At 40.2% G+C, this 19,700-nt stretch overlaps 1 pseudogene; it reads left to right on the forward strand.

Annotated features, from left to right (window-relative positions):
* The first annotated feature begins 209 nt into the window (after window positions 1-209).
* Window positions 210-19,264, forward strand: LOC108403495 (uncharacterized; annotated as a pseudogene).
* Window positions 19,265-19,700: the final 436 nt, after the last annotated feature.

Raw genomic sequence — 19,700 nt, forward strand, 5'->3', positions numbered from 1 at the left:
ATTCTCCTTAAAGTTTTCCAAAAAATAGAAGAGGAGGGAATACTTCCAAACTCATTCTATGAGACCAGCATCACTCTAATACCAAAACCAGGCAAAGATACCACAAAGAAAGAAAACTACAGATCAATATCCCTAATGAACACACATGCAAAAATACTCCACAAAATTAGCAAACCAAATTCAAATATACATCAAGAGGATCACACATCATGATCAAACGGCATTCATCCCAGGTATGCAAGGATGGTACAACATTCGAAAATCCACCAACATCATTCATTATATCAATAAAAGATGGACAAAAATCACATGATCATCTTCACAGATGCTGAAAAAGCATTTTACAGAATTCAACATCCATTCATGATAAAAACTCTCAACAAAATGGATATAGAGGGCAAGTACCTCAACATAATAAAGGCCATATATGACAAACCCACAGCCAACAACATACTAAACAGTGAGAAGCTGAAAGCTTTTCCCCTAAGATTGGGAAGAAGACAAGGATGCCCACTCTCCCCACATTTATTCAACATAGTACTGGAGGTCCTAGCCACGGCAATCAGACAAAACAAAGAAATACAAGGCATCCAGATTGGTAAAGAATAAGTCAAACTGTCACTATTTGCACATGACATGATATAAATGAAAATTCCTAAAGACTCCACTTCAAAACTACTAAAACTAATATCTGAATTTAGCAAAGTTGCAGGATACAAAATTAATACACAGAAATCTGTTGAATTCCTATACACTAACAATGAACTAGCAGAAAGAGAAATCAAGTACACAAGAATAAAATACCTAGGAATAAACCTAACCAAGGAAGTGAAAGACCTATACCCCGGAAACTACAAGACACTCTTAAGAGAAATTAAAGAGGACACTCACAAATGGAAATTCATCCCATGCTCTTGGATAGGAAGAATTAATATTGTCAAAATGGCCATCCTGCCCAAAGCAATCTACAGATTCAATGCAATCCCTATGAAAACACCAACAGCATTCTTCAATGAGCTGGAACAAATAGTTCTAAAATTCATATGGAACCAAAAAAATAGCCAAAGCAATCCTGAGAAGGAAGAATAAAGCTTGGGGGATCTCACTTCCCAACTTCAAGCTCTACTACAAAGCCACAGTAATCTAGACAGTTTGGTACTGGCACAAGAACAGACCCATAGACCAGTGGAACAGAATAGAGAGTCCAGATATTAACCAAAACATATATGGTCAATTAATATATGATAAAGGAGCCATGGATATACAATGGGGAAATGACAGCCTCTTCAACAGCTGGTGTTGGCAAAACTGGACAGCTACATGTAAGAGAATGAAACTGGATCATTGTCTAACCCTATACACAAAAGTAAATTCAAAATGGATCAAAGACCTGAATGTAAGTCATGAAACCATAAAACTCTTAGAAAGAAACATAGGCAAAAATCTCTTGGACATAAACATGAGCGACTTCTTCATGAACTTATCTCCTCAGGCAAGGGAAACAAAAGCAAAAATGAACAAATGGGACTATATCAAGGTGAAAATCTTCTGTACAGCAAAGGACACCATCAATAGAACAAAAAGACATCCTACAGTATGGGAGAATATATTCATAAATGACATATCCAATAAAGGATTGACATCCAAAATATATAAAGAGATCATGCACCTCAACAAACAAAAGAAAATAATCCTCTTAAAAAATGGGCAGAGGCTTGTCTAGCTTGGATTAATACTTAGTCTATAGGCACACACCTTATCATCTCCATTTGCCCTCTTACAGCACTAAACTATGTTTTCTACCTTTATCTTGCATCTACCTACCACTTCAGCATTTTATTAAAAATAAAAATAAAAATAATAATAATAAAGGGAGAAATGTGGGATCCACATATAAATCAAGTATAAAAATCAAACAAATAATCATAATTGACCTGATTGTTTATAGTTCATGATGCGTGATCAAAACCAACAGTTTCTGTGGTGACTGCCCTTGCACTGTTCACCATGTAAGAACTTATTTACTATATAAGAACTTGTTCACCATGTAAAAACTTGTTCATTATGCTTCAGAAGATTGGAGACTGTTGAGAATTAGGCTTGGGGTTGATTAATGATTGTGCATTGAGTCCCCTATACAGAATTTTATTGTTGTTAACAACCATATGATCAATAAATATGAGAGATGCCCTCTCAAAAAAAAAAAGAAAGTAAATATGTATTAGCTAAAAAAAAAAAGGGGGCAGAGGATCTGAACAGACACTTCTCCAAAGAAGAAATTCAGATGGCCAACAGGCACATGAAAAGATGCTCCACATTGCTAATCATCAGAGAAATGCAAATTAAAACCACAATGAGATATCACCTCTCAGCAGTAAGGATCGCCACCATCCAAAAGACAAACAAAAACAAATGTTGGACAGGATGTGGAGAAAGGGGAACCCTCCTACACTGCTGGTGGGAATATAAATCAGTTAAACCATTGTGGAAAGCAGTGTGGAGGTTCCTCAAAAACTAAAAATAGAAATACCATTTGATGCAGGAATTCCACTCCTAGGAATTTACCCTAAGAATGCAGCAGCCCAGTTTGTAAAAGACATATGCACCCCTATGTTTCTCACAGCACTAGTTCCAATAGCCAAGGAATGGAAGCAACCTAAATGTCCATCAGTAGATGAATGGATAAAGAAGAGGTGGTACATATACACAATGGAATATTATTCAGCCATGAGAAGAAAACAAATCCTACCATTTGCAACAACATGGATGGAGCTAGAGAGTATTATGCTCAGTGAAATAAGCCAGGTGGAGAAAGACAAATACCAAATGATTCCACTCATCTGTGGAGTATAAGAACAAAGAAAAAACTGAAGGAACAAAACAGCAGCAGAATCACAGAACCCAAGAATGGACTAACAGTTACCAAAGGGAAAGGGACTGGGGAGGATGGATTGGAAGGGAGGGATAAGGGGGTAAAAGGGGCATTACAATTAGCACACATAATGTAGGGGGTGGTGGTCATGGGGAGGGCAGTACAACACAGAGAGGCCAAGTAGTGTTACTATGCTGAAGGACAGTGACTGTAATGGGGTATGTGGTAGGGACTTGATAATGGGGGGATTCTAGTAACCATAATGTTGCTCATGTAATTGTAGATTAATGATACCAAAATAAAAAAAATGGGTGGAGGATATGAACAGACAGTTCTCCAATGACGAAATTAAGATGTCCAACAAGCACATGAAAGATGCTCCACATCACTAATTATCAGGGAAATGCACATGAAAACCACAATGAGATATCATCTCACACCAGTTAGGATGGCCAGTATAGAAAAGACTAAGAACAACAAACGCTGGTGAGGATGCGGAGAAAGGGGAACCCTCCTACACTGCTGGTGGGAATGTAAGCTAGTTCAACCATTGTGGAAAGCTGTATGGAGGTTTCTCAAAAAAATAAAAATAGAAATAGCATTTGACCCTGGAATCCCACTCCTTGGAATTTACCCAAAGAATACAGCTTCTCGGATTCAAAAAGACATATGCACCCCTATGTTTATCGCAGAACTATTTACAGTAGCCAAGAAATGGAAGCAACCTAGGTGTTTGTCAGTAGATGAATGGGTAAAGAAGATGTGGTACATATACACAATGGAATATTATTCAGCCATAAGAAGAAAACAAGTCCTACCATTTGCAACAACATGGATGGAGCTGGAGGGTATTATGGTCAGTGAAATAAGCCAAGCAGAGAAAGACAAGTACCAAATGATTTCACTCATTTGTGGAGTATAAGAACAAAGAAAAACTGAAGGAACAAAACAGCAGCAAACTCAGAGACTCCAAGAAGGGACTAGGGGTTACCAAAGGGGAGGGGTGGGGGAGGGCGGGTGGGGAGAGAGGGAGAAGGGATTGAGGGGTATCATGACTGGCATACATGGTGGGGGGGGGGGCATCAGGGGGAAGACAGTGTAGCACAGAGAAGGCAAATAGGGACTCTGTGGCATCTTCCCATACTGTTAGGCAGTGACTGCAGTGGGGTATGGGGGTGACACAATAACATGGGTGAATGCAGTAACCACATTGTTTTTCATGTGAAACCTTCATAAGAGTTTGCATCAATCATATCTTTAAAAAAACTACAGAGCCAAACACACAGGCACAATATAAGCAAATGAATCCCCCATCCTCCATCCTCAGGTCCTGTAGATTTTATATCCCGAAGACCACCCTGCCCTGGCTGTGAGGGGCCTTGTCCCTCCTCTGTGGGGCCCCTTGTGCTTTCAGAGACCCCCACATTACCTGGGAGTAGCCTGTACCCCCAGACTGGGAGCCCCCAAGGCAGGTGGGGCAGATCCAACATGGCCCCCAGCAGCCAGCCTAGGGCCAGGCACAGAGCAGGCCCTCGGTGAAGGTGTCCTATGAGTGCGAGGGGGAACACAGCTCTCCCACCCCAGAGCTGAGTCCTGGGGCCCCTGCAGGCCAGGACCTGGGTCAGGACACAGCCTCCACCCGGATCCTGCCCCTCTCCCCCTCCCCAGATTGAAGCGGTGGAGATGATGGATGAGATCGTGCACTGGGTGCGGGAGGACCCGTCGGGGCTGGGCAGGCCCTGGCTCTCGGGGACCCCGGCCTCGGAGTCCATGGCGGTGCCCATGATGCTGCTCAACCTAGTGGACCAGCTCGGGGAGGCGGCCGAGGAGCTGGCGCGCAGCTATGCGGAGCTTGGGGACTGGTGTGCTCAGAGGATTCTGCAGCACGTCCAGGTGGGGGGCAGGAGGCACCTCCTCCATCCACACCCAGCCCTGAGCTGGGCCCCAATGGCCCCTCTGTACAGACAAGGAGACACTGGGAGGCCTGGCCGGGGTGACATGCAGCCCAGAACCCGGGGAAGGTGGAGGGCCCTGGGGGAGCTGGGTGGGGCCCAGGGTGGGAGCCAGGGTGCCAGAGCCCCAGGCACATCAGCAGGAAAGCCGGCCAGGCCAAGTCCTCCCAGGCCTCTGGGTGTTCCAGGACAACCACTTTGGTGACTTCTCCTGGTTGGAGATGACAAGTGGGTAGCAGCAGGTGCCTGGAGGATAGTCAGTGGTGGGGACTGTTGACCCTGAACCTCAAGAAGTCTCATAGCCCCAAGCTGGCTATGGAAGGGCATGGAAGATGCATTTGGCCAATGCTAGATGGCCAAGACCAAATCCCAAATCTCACTACAAGGGATGAGCTTGTGAGATTCAATAATAATTCTGAAATTTATCCACAAATATAACTGCTATTATAATTTTCATAACCACTCTCACCCTCAGACTTGGAGGGCTAGCGCTCTCGTACAGGAACTGTGGTCTCTGGGGGGTCCCTGCACTCTGCTCTCCTAGTGGCCCAGTGGATTTCAGCAGCAACTTTTCAATAGAATGCTCCCCAGAAGGAACTTTGTACCTAGGATTAATAGTTTGTTCAAATCCCCAAAACCCACTGTCCTTAATTACTGAAAACAGTTGGCATGTATAGCAGTCCTCGTGACAAGGTTTCCTTTAAATTTTTCAGCAATGGTTTTTCTAAAGCATTTTGTAAAGCCTGGTTTGAACTTGGTTTAGTTGACATCAAATTTGTGTTTGAGAACCTTGTTTTTCTCTTAAACTTGATTTTTTTCTTCATATGTTCACATTCTTTATTATTTTGGGACCAGAGACGATTTATAAAGACACTTTGGAGATTTTCCACCAAGATGTTCTGCTTTAATTTCACTCTTGCAAAATGAGAATTCCCCATAGGACTTTTCCTGAAAACCCTCATGACCTAAGTGGAATGGAACAACTGAATATTAATTCCATTCTTAAAGATTTTTACTTAGTGTTATGAATGCTGTGCTGGTCTACAAAACCACTGAGTGAGATGACTATTCTCTGTTGTACTATTATTAAAAATGTATAAATCTCTATTTTATAATCTTCCACAAGCAAAACATGAATGTAATCTCTTCTAAAAATATTAAACAAGTAGGGATAAAATAAAACCCCCTTTTAGCCCCTCCCTAGGCCCTTCCTAATCCCCCTTTCCCAGAGGATCCTTCCTGACATTTTCTGCATTTCCTTGCATATGTGGACCTATTCCATGGGGAGTTTATCACACTTCGTTCATTCTGCAGCTTGCTGTCTTCCCATAACTATCCATGCTTCTGAAAGAGTTTTTGACTACAGCCCAGTATCCCCCAGCCTGCGGTGTCCCCACGCTCTCTCCTTGGTACACGTTCAGGTGTCTGGCAGGGTTTCACTGCTGGAAACAACACTGCATGGACAGTCTTGCCCCATCCCACAGGCCCAAGATTGCTGCACGACAGATGCTGAACTGGTAGGACAGCACTGAACAGCCTCAACAGAGAGACCAGCAATAAAGCAAAGCAGCAGTTTAGACATGATTGAAGATGATTCCTCGCTCATGTAAGTCTGAGCCAAGCAGTCTGGGTTGATGGGGCAGCTCTGCTCCAAACAGTCACTTGGGGACCCCAGTTTCTTACTTTTTATTTCTCCTCTCTCCTCTAGAGCAGTGCTTCTCAAACCATCTGGGCGAAAGATCAGTTCATACCTCCCACAATCCATTGCAAACCAAGACTTTTGTAAAATGCAATAAGGATATCGCGGCAATGTTGGATTGCTGCAAAAGCTTCAGAGCGCTTTCCTCCTGATGTCTATACTAGCGGTATCGTGGACCACTAATGATGGCTTGTGGCTGAGTGGTGGTCTGGGGACCATGCCCAGGAGCTCAGCCAAGGACATTGCCTCGACTGCGGGGTCAGCTCCTGCACAGGCACATCTGTGTTCTGGCTTCTGTGATTTTCAGGGAGAAGGAGGGCACATGTCCAGGGCAAGCACTTGTCCTTTGAGCAGGTGAGGTACTGCTGAGCTCTTACTCACATGACTACCACACCTACCCCATGGGAGGCTGAGAAACAATCTAGCTGAGCTGCTCAGTGCTCAAGAAGAACAGCCTTGGGTGGAGACAATAAACAGTCTCCCCTACAGATACCCAGAAGTGGCATTTACTGGAAGAGGCACTTTAAAATTAGATACTGTCAAACTTTCCTCCAAAAGAACCCATGCCAAGCAAATACAGGAGTTCCCGTTTCACCAACCCTAGCCAACACTGCTGGGCAGAAATGCTATCTCCTGGTCATCCCTGGCATTTTCCTAGTTACCAGTGTAGTCAGGTTGAGCATCTTTTCAAATACTTATAGGTCCTCGGCACTGACACTTCGGCAAACTGCTTGTCCATATTCTTTGTCATTTTTCCTGTTGACTTGTAGTCCTTTTCATATGCTTGATATTAAGACTTCATCTGTTATACATGTTGCATATGCTTTCTTCCACACCACGATTTATTCTTAAAGTAGTTTATAATTTTACTGTGATGCAGAGGTGGTGTTTTTTTATCTTTATGTTGTCAGATGTATTGGGTTTTTCTTTTATGGTGCCTGCATTTTGTGACTTGCTTAATAACATCATCTTTATCCAAGGACTAGAAAGATGCACTCCTCCAGTTTTCTTTTTAAAAATTTGGGAGGGTTTGTTTTATATAGTTTTGTTTTTACATGTGTAGATTTTTTTAATCAATCAGGAATCTCTTTTCATCTATGATATGTGGGCAGAACCTAATGCTTTGTTTTCCTTACGTGGGTAGCCAATTGTCCCAATACCATCCTTTCCCCAGGTGATTCACCAGGTGCTTCTTTTAGGTTCTTCAGACAAATAAGCATACCATCTCTGAATAATTTGTCTTCTCTTTTCCAATATTTATATCCTCTATTTCCTTCTTGTCTCACATCGGTCCTTTAGGGCAGAGCGGCAAAGACGCTGTGAATAGGTGCTGGATTTCCTCAAATGCTTTTCCTACATCAGTTGACATCATGTATTTGTTTCCCCTTTATAGCCAGTAATGAAGTGAATACATTAATAATTTATCATTACATCCCTGGGGAAAACTCTTCTTGGGCATGATAAAGGACATGATTTTGTGTTTGTGTTCATAAGAAAGATTGATCTACAAAGAGTTTTTATTTTGCTATCTTAGTCCAGTTTTGGTACCAGAGTTATAATAGCCTCATAAGAGGGATTTGGATGTTTTCCTTTTTTTTCCACTGCAGAGAAGGGCTGACAGTATGAGAATCACCTTTTTCTTTCCAGGTTTAGTAGAATTTAACCATAAAACCACCTGGTCCTGATGTAACTTTGAAGGATAAATCTTTGACTATCTACATTTCTTCCATGGGTATTGCTTTATTTTGATTTTATACTTCTTGACCAATTATTATAACTCACATTTTCCTAGAAAATTAGTTTATCTAGATTTTCCAATGTATTCATGTAAAGCTGTACGCATATAGTATTCTCTTTCAATTTTTAGAAAACCTGCCTCTGCATCTAAAGTTATAACCTATTCTGTTTCTTATGATATTTATTCATTTCTTCACATTATTTTTTCTCCTGACCAACATTACCATGAGTTTGTGCATTTTTTATTTTGGTCTTCTTGCCATTTATTTATTTCATTAATCATTATTTTCATTATCAGGAGTTTTCCTTTAGTTAGTAATCTCTGATTTTAATGCTTTGGATTCAATGAATACGATTTCTGCCTTTGGACTTGCTGGGATTTTGTGACCAACTACACAGTTTTGGATAATGTTCCATATACAGCTGAGAAGAATCTGTATTATCTGATTATCAGTTGTAGTTATATGTACACTGTAGATCTGTTAAGCCAAGCTTATGACTTGTGTTCTCTATATTCTTACTTATTTTATGTCCCCTTGGTGTGTCCATTCCTGACAGTACAGCCTGTCTCTTCCTCTCTGATTGTGTCAATTTCTTTTGGAACTTCTACCAGTTTTTTGCTTCACATATTATGAAGCCATGTTAGGCACAAAGGTTTGTGCCTCTCATAACTTCTTTGGGCTTGTGTCTTTTATTTATAGGAATATTCATATTTATCCCTTTGGAAGCCTTCTCTTTGGAATCTATTTTACATGATAGCAGTATTGCCCTACCTCCATTTTTCTATTCATATTGCCTGGCATGTTTTTTTTAACCCACTTATTTTGACCCTTGCTTTGTAACAAGATGCTGAGTTTGTTGGGAGTAGCAATGTGCCAAATTTCAAAACTACATTTCCAGCCTCCCTTGCAGATAAGGCCAATGAAACAAGAGTCGAAGTCATTGGGTGGGGCTTCTGAAAGTTCTTTACAGCGGGCTGAATTAGTGGAAGTTGCTCCCTTTTAGTCCTCTTCTGCCCCTTTTTCTTTCTCCCCACCTGAAACACATATTTGATAGCTGGAGCTTCAGCAGCTATCTTGGTACAGTAAGGAAAAGGCCAAGAGAATCATAAAGACATTTCTCTTGACATCCTTGAGGATTTAACCAAAGCCAGTTAACTGACTACTTTCAAACATCTCAATACATGAGAAAAACTGTGTTTAAACAACCATTGTTGCATGTCTGTTACTCCATCAAACACAGTTCCTACGTTTCAATGCCTGTGGAGGCAAACAGTGTTATTACTTTCTTGCGTATCTTTCTAAAGATACTATTTTTATTTTCATTATTCTAAGTATGTTTTTTACTTTTTATTATGGAAATTTTCAGACATACACAAAAGCAACAAATAGTGTAATTAACCGTCATGTACCCATCGCCCAACTTTAACAACTAGTCAATCAACTATTCATAGGGATTCAATCATCAACATCCAGACTGTGGGAACTCTACAGTACAAACAATATAGTTTTCTCAACAAATAAATTGCAAGGAAAAAAAGAGTTAGAGGGAGTACCTGTAGGTTCTGTGGTTGTACATGTGTACACAGATATTCTTGCTTTACATAAATGACAGCATACTGTTCACACTCTCTATTGCCTTCTTTTTAAAGTGAACAATGTACACAGGAATCATTCCATGTCAATATGGAGTTTCTTCATTCTTCTCATGTCTATCTAGTATTCCTTTATCATTTTGCCCATGTGCGAATACATCCATAGAATCAAATCCTAGATGTGGAATTGCTGAGGCGAAAGGTCTATGCATTTGTAATTTTGACAGATGTCACCAAAGTACCTGCACATAAGTTGTGCCATCTCCAACTCCCATCAGCAATGCAAGAGAGTGCCTGTTTGCCACACCTTTGCCAACATGGTGAGCTAGCAAACTTTTCTAATTTTGCCAAACTGATAAATGAAAAAGGTATCTCACTGTAGTTTTAATTTTGATTTATCTTGTTTAGAAGTCATTTCTATATTGTTCTTGTGAGCTGTATTCGTAGCTTTTGCCCATTTTTCTATTGAGTTGTTGGCATTTTTCTTACTATTTTGTAGGAGCTATTTGCATAATAGGAAAATTAGCCCCCTTGTCTCTGATATGAGTAACAAATAATTTTCCCAGTATATCACTTTCCTTGGACTTTATTAATCGCAATTTTTATATCAAAGAACTTATTGTTTTATTTTATTATTTCATTTAAAATAAATTGTGTATTAAAAAACCTTTTTGTCTTTATGTATTAAATAAATCAAGCTCTGCTTTTTTTTGACTTCTGAGGTATAAGTCATACCCCAAAAGGTCTTCCCTCTTCTAATATTATATTTTAAATCTATCATTGTTTTTTCTAGTATTTTTATGGTTTCATTTTTTTAAATCTTTACATCTGATCCATCTGAAATTCAGTTTGTTGTATATTTTGAGGTAGGGATTCAACTCTCTCTATTTACCCCAAATGGCCGCCAAGGTGTCCCAGTACCATTTACTGAATAATCCATTTTTCCTCCCAGTGAACTGAAATAACACTTTTACCATATACTAAATTCTTGTCTCTATGTGGGTGTCTCATTGACTCTATTTATTCTATTGTTCTGTCGTTCTATTCATACAGCAGTGCCACACTGTCCCCTTATTCTGTTCTAATACCTGACAGGACTTGGGTCCTAACATCTGATAGGACCAGTGCTCTTCTCATTAGAATATTTATGGCCGTTTTCAGTCCTTTAGTTTTCCATGATAATGTGAGAATCATCTTGATAAGTTCCAAACAATTCTATTGTTATATTTTTGAGATCATATTTAATTTTTAGATTGATGTAGGAAGATTTTGTGTCTTTATGAAGTTAAATTTTCCTGAGGACATGGTAGACCTTACATTCATTCAGGCTTTTTTTAAAGTCCCTGAGGAACATTTTAAAATTTCTTTACATCGGTCTTGCAAAGTTCTTGTTATTTCTAGATATTTTGTATTTTTGTGAAATGGAGTCTTTTCTTTTACTACATCTTCTAACTTGTTATTTGTCTAAATGATTTTGTACCCAGCTAACTTACTACTTTTTCCTTACTCTTTTTAGCATTTGTTAAATAGATTGTGTTGGATTTTCCAGAGAGAGAAGCATATTATCTGCAAATAGCCATAATTTTAACTCTGCTTTCTAATATTTTAACCTTTCACATTGTGAAGTGCGGCACAGACACAGAGAAGAGTGCAAATCATGCATGTTTTGCATGCATTTCCTGCACTTTATATAAAGTGAACATACTCTTGTAACCACCCCCAGATCAAGAATTAGAGCCCCACCCTTAGAGCCTGGTGTGTATCCCCACAATCACCTCCTTCTCCCTCCCTAACTTTGATGATAACCATTTCCTTGCTTTTCATCAGAGTTTTGCCACCTAAACCTATGTCCATCCATAAATATGACTAATTTTGCCTGTTTTTAAACTTTATATAAATGGAATTATAATTTATGTACTCTTCTGTGTCTTGCTTCTTTCATTCAACACTATGTCTTTAAAATTCATTCACGTTGTAGTATATATAGAGGTTATTCCTTTTTGGCTTTACCAGTGTATTTATCTATTCTGTCACTGCTGGATATTTGGGTTTTTTTCAATATCCAAATGCTACGATGAACAATTGTGTTAATTAGTTTCCTGTGGCTGCTGTCACAAAAAACCACAAACTTGGTGTCTTACAACAACAGAAATGTATTGTCTGCCACCCAGTACTGGAGGCCAGAAGTCCAAGATCAGGTGTGAGCAGAGCCACGCCCCCTCTGAAGGCTCTACGGCAGAATATGTTTCATTGCCCCTTCCAGGTCCCTGCAGCTGCGGGAGGCGTTTCTTGGCTTGTGGCCACATCACTCCCGTCTCTGCCTGTGTCGTCACATGTCCTTCTCCTCTATGATTGTGTCTCTCCTCTTCAGTCTCATTTAAGAAAACTTGTCACTGCATTTAGGGCCCATCAGGGAAATTCAGGATGATCTCTCCTCAAGATTCTAAGGTAGTCACATCTGCAAAGGCCCTTTTACCAAATAAGGTCATATTCACAGGGTCTGGGGGTTAGGATATGCATGTATCTTTGGGGGGAGCCACTAATGAACCCACTACAACTATTTCCACTTGCTTCCTGGTGCCAACATACACAGGTTTCTGCAGAGTTTGTACATTTAACAGTGAAATGTTGGCTCATGGGAAACTATACCTTCAATTATCCTACGAAACCCCAACCTGTTTTCCAACACACACTCCCATCAGCAGTGTGCGTTTCCTTTGCTCCACAGCCTTGGCAACTCTAATCATCGGGCTCTTTGGTGTCCATCGACCTGGTGGATGTGTAGTGCTATCTGATGGTAAGCAGCACTAACTTACAGTTTTGTTAACAAATGAAGTTGAGCACCTTTCATATGTTTGTGGGCCTTTTGGGTTTCTTCTATTGTGAAAAGATACTGTTGAAAATATTTGAACTACTATTCAAGACTTCGGCCCATTTTTCTGTTGTGTTATTTGTCTTCATCTTGTTATTTTGTTCCTCCTATACCTTCTAGTTACGAGAATGCTACCAGTTATATATGTTTCCCTTCTCTTCGCCAAATCTCCCTTCAGAATCTCGCCTGTGGCCCACCTTACCTGAAACCTCTAGGAAAGGGGAATCTGGGGAATGTAGTTCAGGCTAGCCAAGTTGACATATCACAAAGCCACAGCAATCCCGTTATTTAACTCTCCTCAAATTACTTAGTTTGAATGTGCCATCTATTTCCCGTCAGTCCACTGACTGATTCAGATATGTAGTGTTCTTTTAATCATTCAATCAACTATTTCCTAATTTCCATCATGTTACTGTTCTTTGAACCATGGGTTATTTAAATCTGTATTTCTTCATTTGTAAACGTGTGGGGATTTTTCTAGTTATCTTTTTGCTATGAGTGGCAATACCCTCCTGCCAAAGGCCCCCAAGATCCCACCTGTAGGTGAGCAAGTCAGCCCTATTACTCTTTGCAGTGAGGGAGATGCACACCATGGAGAGCGTGGGCAGCTCAGAACTCAGTGTATTAGAGAGAACCTACTGTAACATGTGGGCCTTGGTTGGGTGATCTTCAGGAGAGTCCAAGGAACGGAGGGTTTGCTCTAGATGCTGTCAGAAAGCAAGGGCAATGCTGTGGTTGAAGATTTCAATAACTCTCTAAAGGGAGGGCAGACTACAGGAAGGCCAAAGCTGTGACCGGGAGAGCAGCAGCAGGCACCCATATTAGCCAAGCAAGAGGGGATGTTTGGTACTTGTGGGTCTCACATTGACCTTGATTTGATCTCTGCTTAGAAAAAATCATGAAGTGGCCTTGCTTCGTCTCTTATTATCAGAGTCTCAGGGTAACGCTGTCTGAGGTCTGGCATGCTGGGAGAGTGTTCGTGTCCAGTAAGAGAACAGCATGGCCTAGCTGGGAGTGCTGGCCAGCTGGCAGAAGCCAGGGGCTGCTGTTTTGTTCTTTTTTTCCTTTCTCATGGGTTTCCAGCTTAATGACACTGTGGTCAGAGATCATGCTCTGAATAATTTTGATCCTTTGAACCATGTTGAGACTTGCTAGGTTCCAGGATGTGGTCAGACTTTGTGAAGGCTCCGTGAGTACCCAAAAGAATGTGCACTCGGCCCCTGGGTACCACGTTCTGTACATATTCTTCACAGCGATTTTGTCTGCTTGATCTGCCAGTTACTGAAAGTGGTATGTTAATGTCTCCCAACTTCCTGTCTGAATTAGCCTTAAGAAAAAAAATTGAACCCAAATCTGATCAGCTCTCTGGATCCAACTACCAAGTTACAGGAAATAGGAAGTTCAGAGGAGCTTGTGAAGCTACCCCATATGGATTCAATCATCAACATCCAGACTGTGGGAACTCTACAGTACAAACAATATAGTTTTCTCAACAAATAAATTGCAAGGAAAAAAAAAGAGAAGAAGTACCTGTAGATTAAAGGACACTTCAAAACAGGTCATTCCACCATGGACCTCAATTGGCTCCTAATTCAAACAAAAACACTATAAAGAAAAAAATGTGACAGCAGAGGATTCAAACACTGACTGGATATGTGATGATAGGAAAGAATTAATGTTAATTTTTAGTGTGATAATGGCATTGTAGTTATGTTAATAGAGTATGTCTTTTACAGATATGGTACATACTTCAAATCTAGGAAATGACAGCCCATCACCTTCACCATGTCAAAACACTGTATAATCTTTGATGCTCTTATAAATAATGTTTTACATTTTTTATCTAGAAATAACTTCAAACTTACAGGGAAGTACCAATAACAGTATAAAAACCACCCACACACATCTTAGCCAGCTTTACTTATCATCAGCGTTACGCCCCATTTACTTTATCATTCTCATCCTATCTTTGCTACTGAAATCTAGGGTCCTTTCTTTTCCCGCATTTGTTTATTCATTTATTTATCTCTTTGTTACTGGTTTGGACTCACAGGTTTCCATTTTTTCAATGGTTTATATTTCATTACTGTTCTTACTTATTTGGTGCTCAAATCATCCCAGATTTGGCCAATGTAAGAGCGTTCTCTCGAGCTCCAGTGTCCTTTTGCCACGCCACCATCATTGTTTGCCTACGTCTTTATGTCCTGCCCCGGTTCTGAGATGAGCCATTTCTTTGAGGAGCCCTGGTAGAGACCAACATCCCTGTGCTGGGCAGGCTTGCTGCGACTGGGCTTTCTCAGAGGAAGGAGCCTAGAAATATACGCACGTACTGAGCAGTCTAGACACAGACACATTTTCACACACACACACATGTACATGTGCACATGTGCATGCACATACATCTAGGCCTTCATTCCATGTCCAGCCCCGCAGCCTTCCTTCTTGTCTTCCTCCATCCCGTATCTGTACCTCCCTTCTTCAACAGTGAGAGCCTGGCTCCCGGAATGACACACTGACTCATCTGCCCGAACCTGTAGTACACCAAAGACAGTTTCAAAATTGTTTCACACTTCCCACCAGAAGAAAGAAACTTACTAAGTGCTCGGGATACCTTGGCAGTCCCCCTTGCCCCTGCAGCCTTGCCCAGGGCTGAAGGTGGATAGTCAAATAAGCTTAAAAATGGTCTTAAAATACAGTGTTTATGAGTTACTTGGTGTTTTATTTCCCCCTCAGTGTGGTTTTGGTATTCAGGTGACATACAATTAGGTTCATTTGCATTTAGTTTTAGAGTTTTTTTCTCCTTCCCATACTTATCGATTTTATTTTATGAATACAAAGAACATTCAAAACTAATCGAAAAGTCATACTCGGAGAAATACAACAGTCTCCTGTACCCCTTCTGCCCCATTTCCTCTGCCCCCTTAGGTGACCAACTTTTTGTTTTCTGGGTTTTCCTTCCTGTGTTTCTCTTTGTAATGATTCACAGACACGTGGACATCTCCTGATTTTCCCTTCTTTATTACACGAAAGGCACCACACTGTATTGTCTTTGCACTTTGCTTGTTCTACTCAACAACAACTCTTGTAAATCACTCTGCATCAGTCTGCAGACAGCTGCCTCATTCTTGTTTGCAGTTGCATAATACTCTATTGTGTCTGCGCGCCGTGGCCTGCTCGACCACTCCTCTATGTTTTGGGATTGCTTTGTTGAACGATGAATTTTATGTATACATAAAATTACTGCTTACTACCGCTCCCTCCCTCATACACTGCATCTCCCCTGCCTGCTTTAATCTTCCTTCTTATCACTTACCACCGTCTGATAATCTATACATGTATTTTTATTGTCTGTCTCCTCTCTCTAGAGTGTAAGCTCCATGAGTGCAGAGACTTTATTTTGTTCACTAACTGGAATATAATAAAATGCATGAACTGCTGTGCAGCATTTGATCATATAATTATAACATGTTTTACTTATTTATTCTCCCCCTGATGGATGTTCATAGATTGTTTCCAATTCTGCCCTTTATTTAAAAATGGCTCAGTGAAAATCCACGTATATGTCTCCACAGGTATGTGGACAAGAGTTTCTCAGGGGTATATTACCAGGAGTCAACTGCTGAGTCACATGGCCTTTGCTCTTATTTTACTTGTTACTGTCAAACTATTCTCTAGAATGGCTCTACTGATTTACACCCTCATCAGAAATGTAGACAGAATAGCATTTTCCCCTCACCCTTCCAGCATTTGAAATTTTTTTGGCCACTTGATGAATAAAAATGGTATCTTGTTAATACTTTAACTTACACCCCGCTGTTTTCTAATCATATCTAATACCTTTTCATAGATGCATTGACCATTTTTATTTCTTCCTCAATGAATTTTCTGCTTTTATCTTTGCCCATTTTCCTGTTGGATAACTTCTCATTTTCTTATTTCTCCATATCAACTCCTTGTCTGTTTTATATGTTGCAAATACCTTCTTCCAGTCTGTCATTTGGTTGTAAGCCATGTCAGTGGTGACTTTGATAAATAGTTTTTAATTTTGATGTAATGAAATGTATCTTTGCCTATGTGCTTTTGTGTCTTAAGAAAGTTTCAGAAAATTTCCTACAGCATGGTCATTTGTCTTGTACTTTATTTTAATAGTATTTGAATTTTATCTTTCACGTTTACATCTTTAACTCTTCTGGAAATGATTTGAGAATAGTGTAAAGGGTCTATTTTCTTTCTGTCCACACGGAGCTCTGAATTGTCCCATCATTTACTGAACACACTTTCCTTTCCCACTGGCTCATGATACCTTCTGTGTCATTGAGCAGATATAGAAATGTCTCTTTCCTTTTCTGTTCCATTCATCTGGTGTCTAGTCCTGAGCCAATACCCGGCTGCTTTAATTACTATAGCTGGAAATTGACTTGATACCTGGTAACGCAAATACCCTTCCTTGTTCCTCTTTTTAAAAATATTCTGTACAATCTTTACCTCTTTACTCATCCATGTAAATTTTAGGATCAGTTTCTCAGGTTTCCTCAAATCAACTGGATTTGTATTTAATTCAGAGATTAATTCCTGGAAGAATCGTCACATTTGCAATGCCCAGCCTTCTTTTTCATAAGCATGGTCTATCTCTCCATCTACCTAGGCAGTCTTTTATATCCTCCACTTAGTCTGATAAATACCTCCGTAAGGGTGTTGTTGCACATTTTTTGTTAGGTTGAATCCAGACACTTTTTCATTGTTACTGCTTTTGTGAACTGTATCTCCTTTGTGTCTCATTTTCTCTTTGGTGATTGATAGTATATCGCAATACGAATGAATTGTATATGCTGATCTAGCTGGCTACTTTGCTGCATTTCTGATTCATTTTATGAAGTTGTTCATTGATTCTCTTCTCATTTTTGTTATGTAGTATCCATAATCCAATAATCTTCAAATACTGAAATTTAGTCTCCTTTTTTCTAATTCCCAACCTGCCCATTTCTTTGTCTTACCATTATTGGCTAGTACTTGCAATGGAAAAGCAGACAGTGATGGTGGTAGCAGACAGAGGTAACTTATTCTTCAACAAGTGTGGCTGCTGTAGGTTTTTTGGTAGCTAATCTTTATTAAGTTAAGGAAGTTGTCTTCTTAGTTTGATAAGAATTTTCATCAGGTACAGGTATTGATTTATATCTAATCCCTTTTCCGGATCTATTTAAATGGTAATATGGTTTTTCTCTTTTAATGTGTTATGCAGTAAATGACAGTGACAGGTTTTAAATTCATAAAAATAGATTTGGTAGATTTTTCTTGTTTTCTCATAGCTTAAACAGTTCATATAAATTAGAAATCATCTAATACTTGAAATCTTGGTAAAAATTTTTAAATGCCTGGAGCTTATTTTTTTTCTGGGAAATTTTTACATACTGCTTTCAGCTCTTAAATAGTAATTTTTTATTCAGATTTCCTACCTCCTCTTGAGTCAATTATGGTAACATGTTTTTTCCATGCGGGAGGTGGGCGGGTGCAGAAGGATCGCAGGCGAGATCCCGGGGCGAGGCTCGCGCGCCCGCCCCTCCCCGCCCCGCCCTGGCCCTGGGCGCCCGCCAGGTGGGCCGGGCTCAGCCGGGGTCAAGGCGCTCCTCATCCTTAGCAGCCACGGAAGCCGCGGCCCTCCGCGATTCACCAACCTTGCGGTGAGGATCCGCCGCCCCAAACCATCAGGGAGTCGCTCCGCTTGGTATCTGAGAGACACGGAAATGGGTGTGATTTCCTAGAGGGAGGATTATTAATAGGAGGATCTGACCACAAACTGATATATAGACATTATGCAACACTATATTCTGTCTTCTGGGTGGATTCTTCATAAAGTGAACTTGGCATTTTAGATCTAATTCAAGTATTTGAGGAAACATTGAACAAGTGTTTTGAAAATGCCTGTGAACTGGATTTAATTTTCCACGTAGACAAGTACATTTGTCATGCCCCGCATGCTGTCACTGTGGGATCCCTGATCACCACGCTGCCACTATCTGGAACACTGTCAGTTTCTATGTCAAAGAGAAAGTTTTCATGGGTTCATAATATTCTTGCAGAAATGGTGAGGGGGCAATGGTGTCGGAGACCAACATGAATGAGATTGTTACACAAATGGACGCATAAAATAAACTGGAGAAATCTTGAGTTTTGCTTAGCGGGAGCTCCAGCCCTGCTGTATCCGCTGTAAAGAATAGGAATCTTCCTGAGATCCCAAGAAATATTAACATTGGTGACATCAGTATAAAAGTGCCAAACCTGCCCTCTTTTAAATAACAAATTAAAAAGGCCACGCCCAGGTGAAATCCAGGGGGAACAGTCATCCAAGTTTGCCTTGCAGTTGTTCACCAAACATGGAGGGCAGTCTTAACTTTCGCTCTTGGATTTCAGTCAAGGTACTATCAGAAGTTGTGTAAAATGAGTATGGAAGTTCAGTGTTGCTTTTCTTGCTCAGTGATTTTGAAGAAATCATGTGATTTTCTTTCTTTTTTAAACTGCATTCCTGTGCCCACCTAAGGCATGCCTCTCCGTATTAGCTACTAAAGTGTTTCAAAAAGTGTTTCAGACAGATCTTTAAATTATGCACAACCCAAAATGTTGGTGTTTTGTCCGGATCCACAAGTGCAGCATTCCTTGATTCTTTGTTATTTGTCAGAATTGTTATTTAAGGAAACAAGTCGGTATTGCATGAAAACATTAAGACTTTTTTCTCTTAGTTTAAATAAACTCCAAGGTAACTGGACTTCTAAAGCACCTTTCTGTTTGCCTGCTATCTATGTTAGCAATAATTTTTTTTACAACACTCTGACTCAACAAAGTAAATAAAAGTATATTATATCACTGCTAAAAAAATTAAAAATAAAAATAAATAAATAAAACATATTGCCATAATTTGTTCATAGTATTTTCTTATGATTTAAAGAAATCCCTACTGTAGCCTCATACCCTTTTTCATT

This window comes from Manis javanica, chromosome X, assembly GCF_040802235.1.
Source record: "Manis javanica isolate MJ-LG chromosome X, MJ_LKY, whole genome shotgun sequence".
Lineage (NCBI taxonomy): Eukaryota > Metazoa > Chordata > Mammalia > Pholidota > Manidae > Manis > Manis javanica.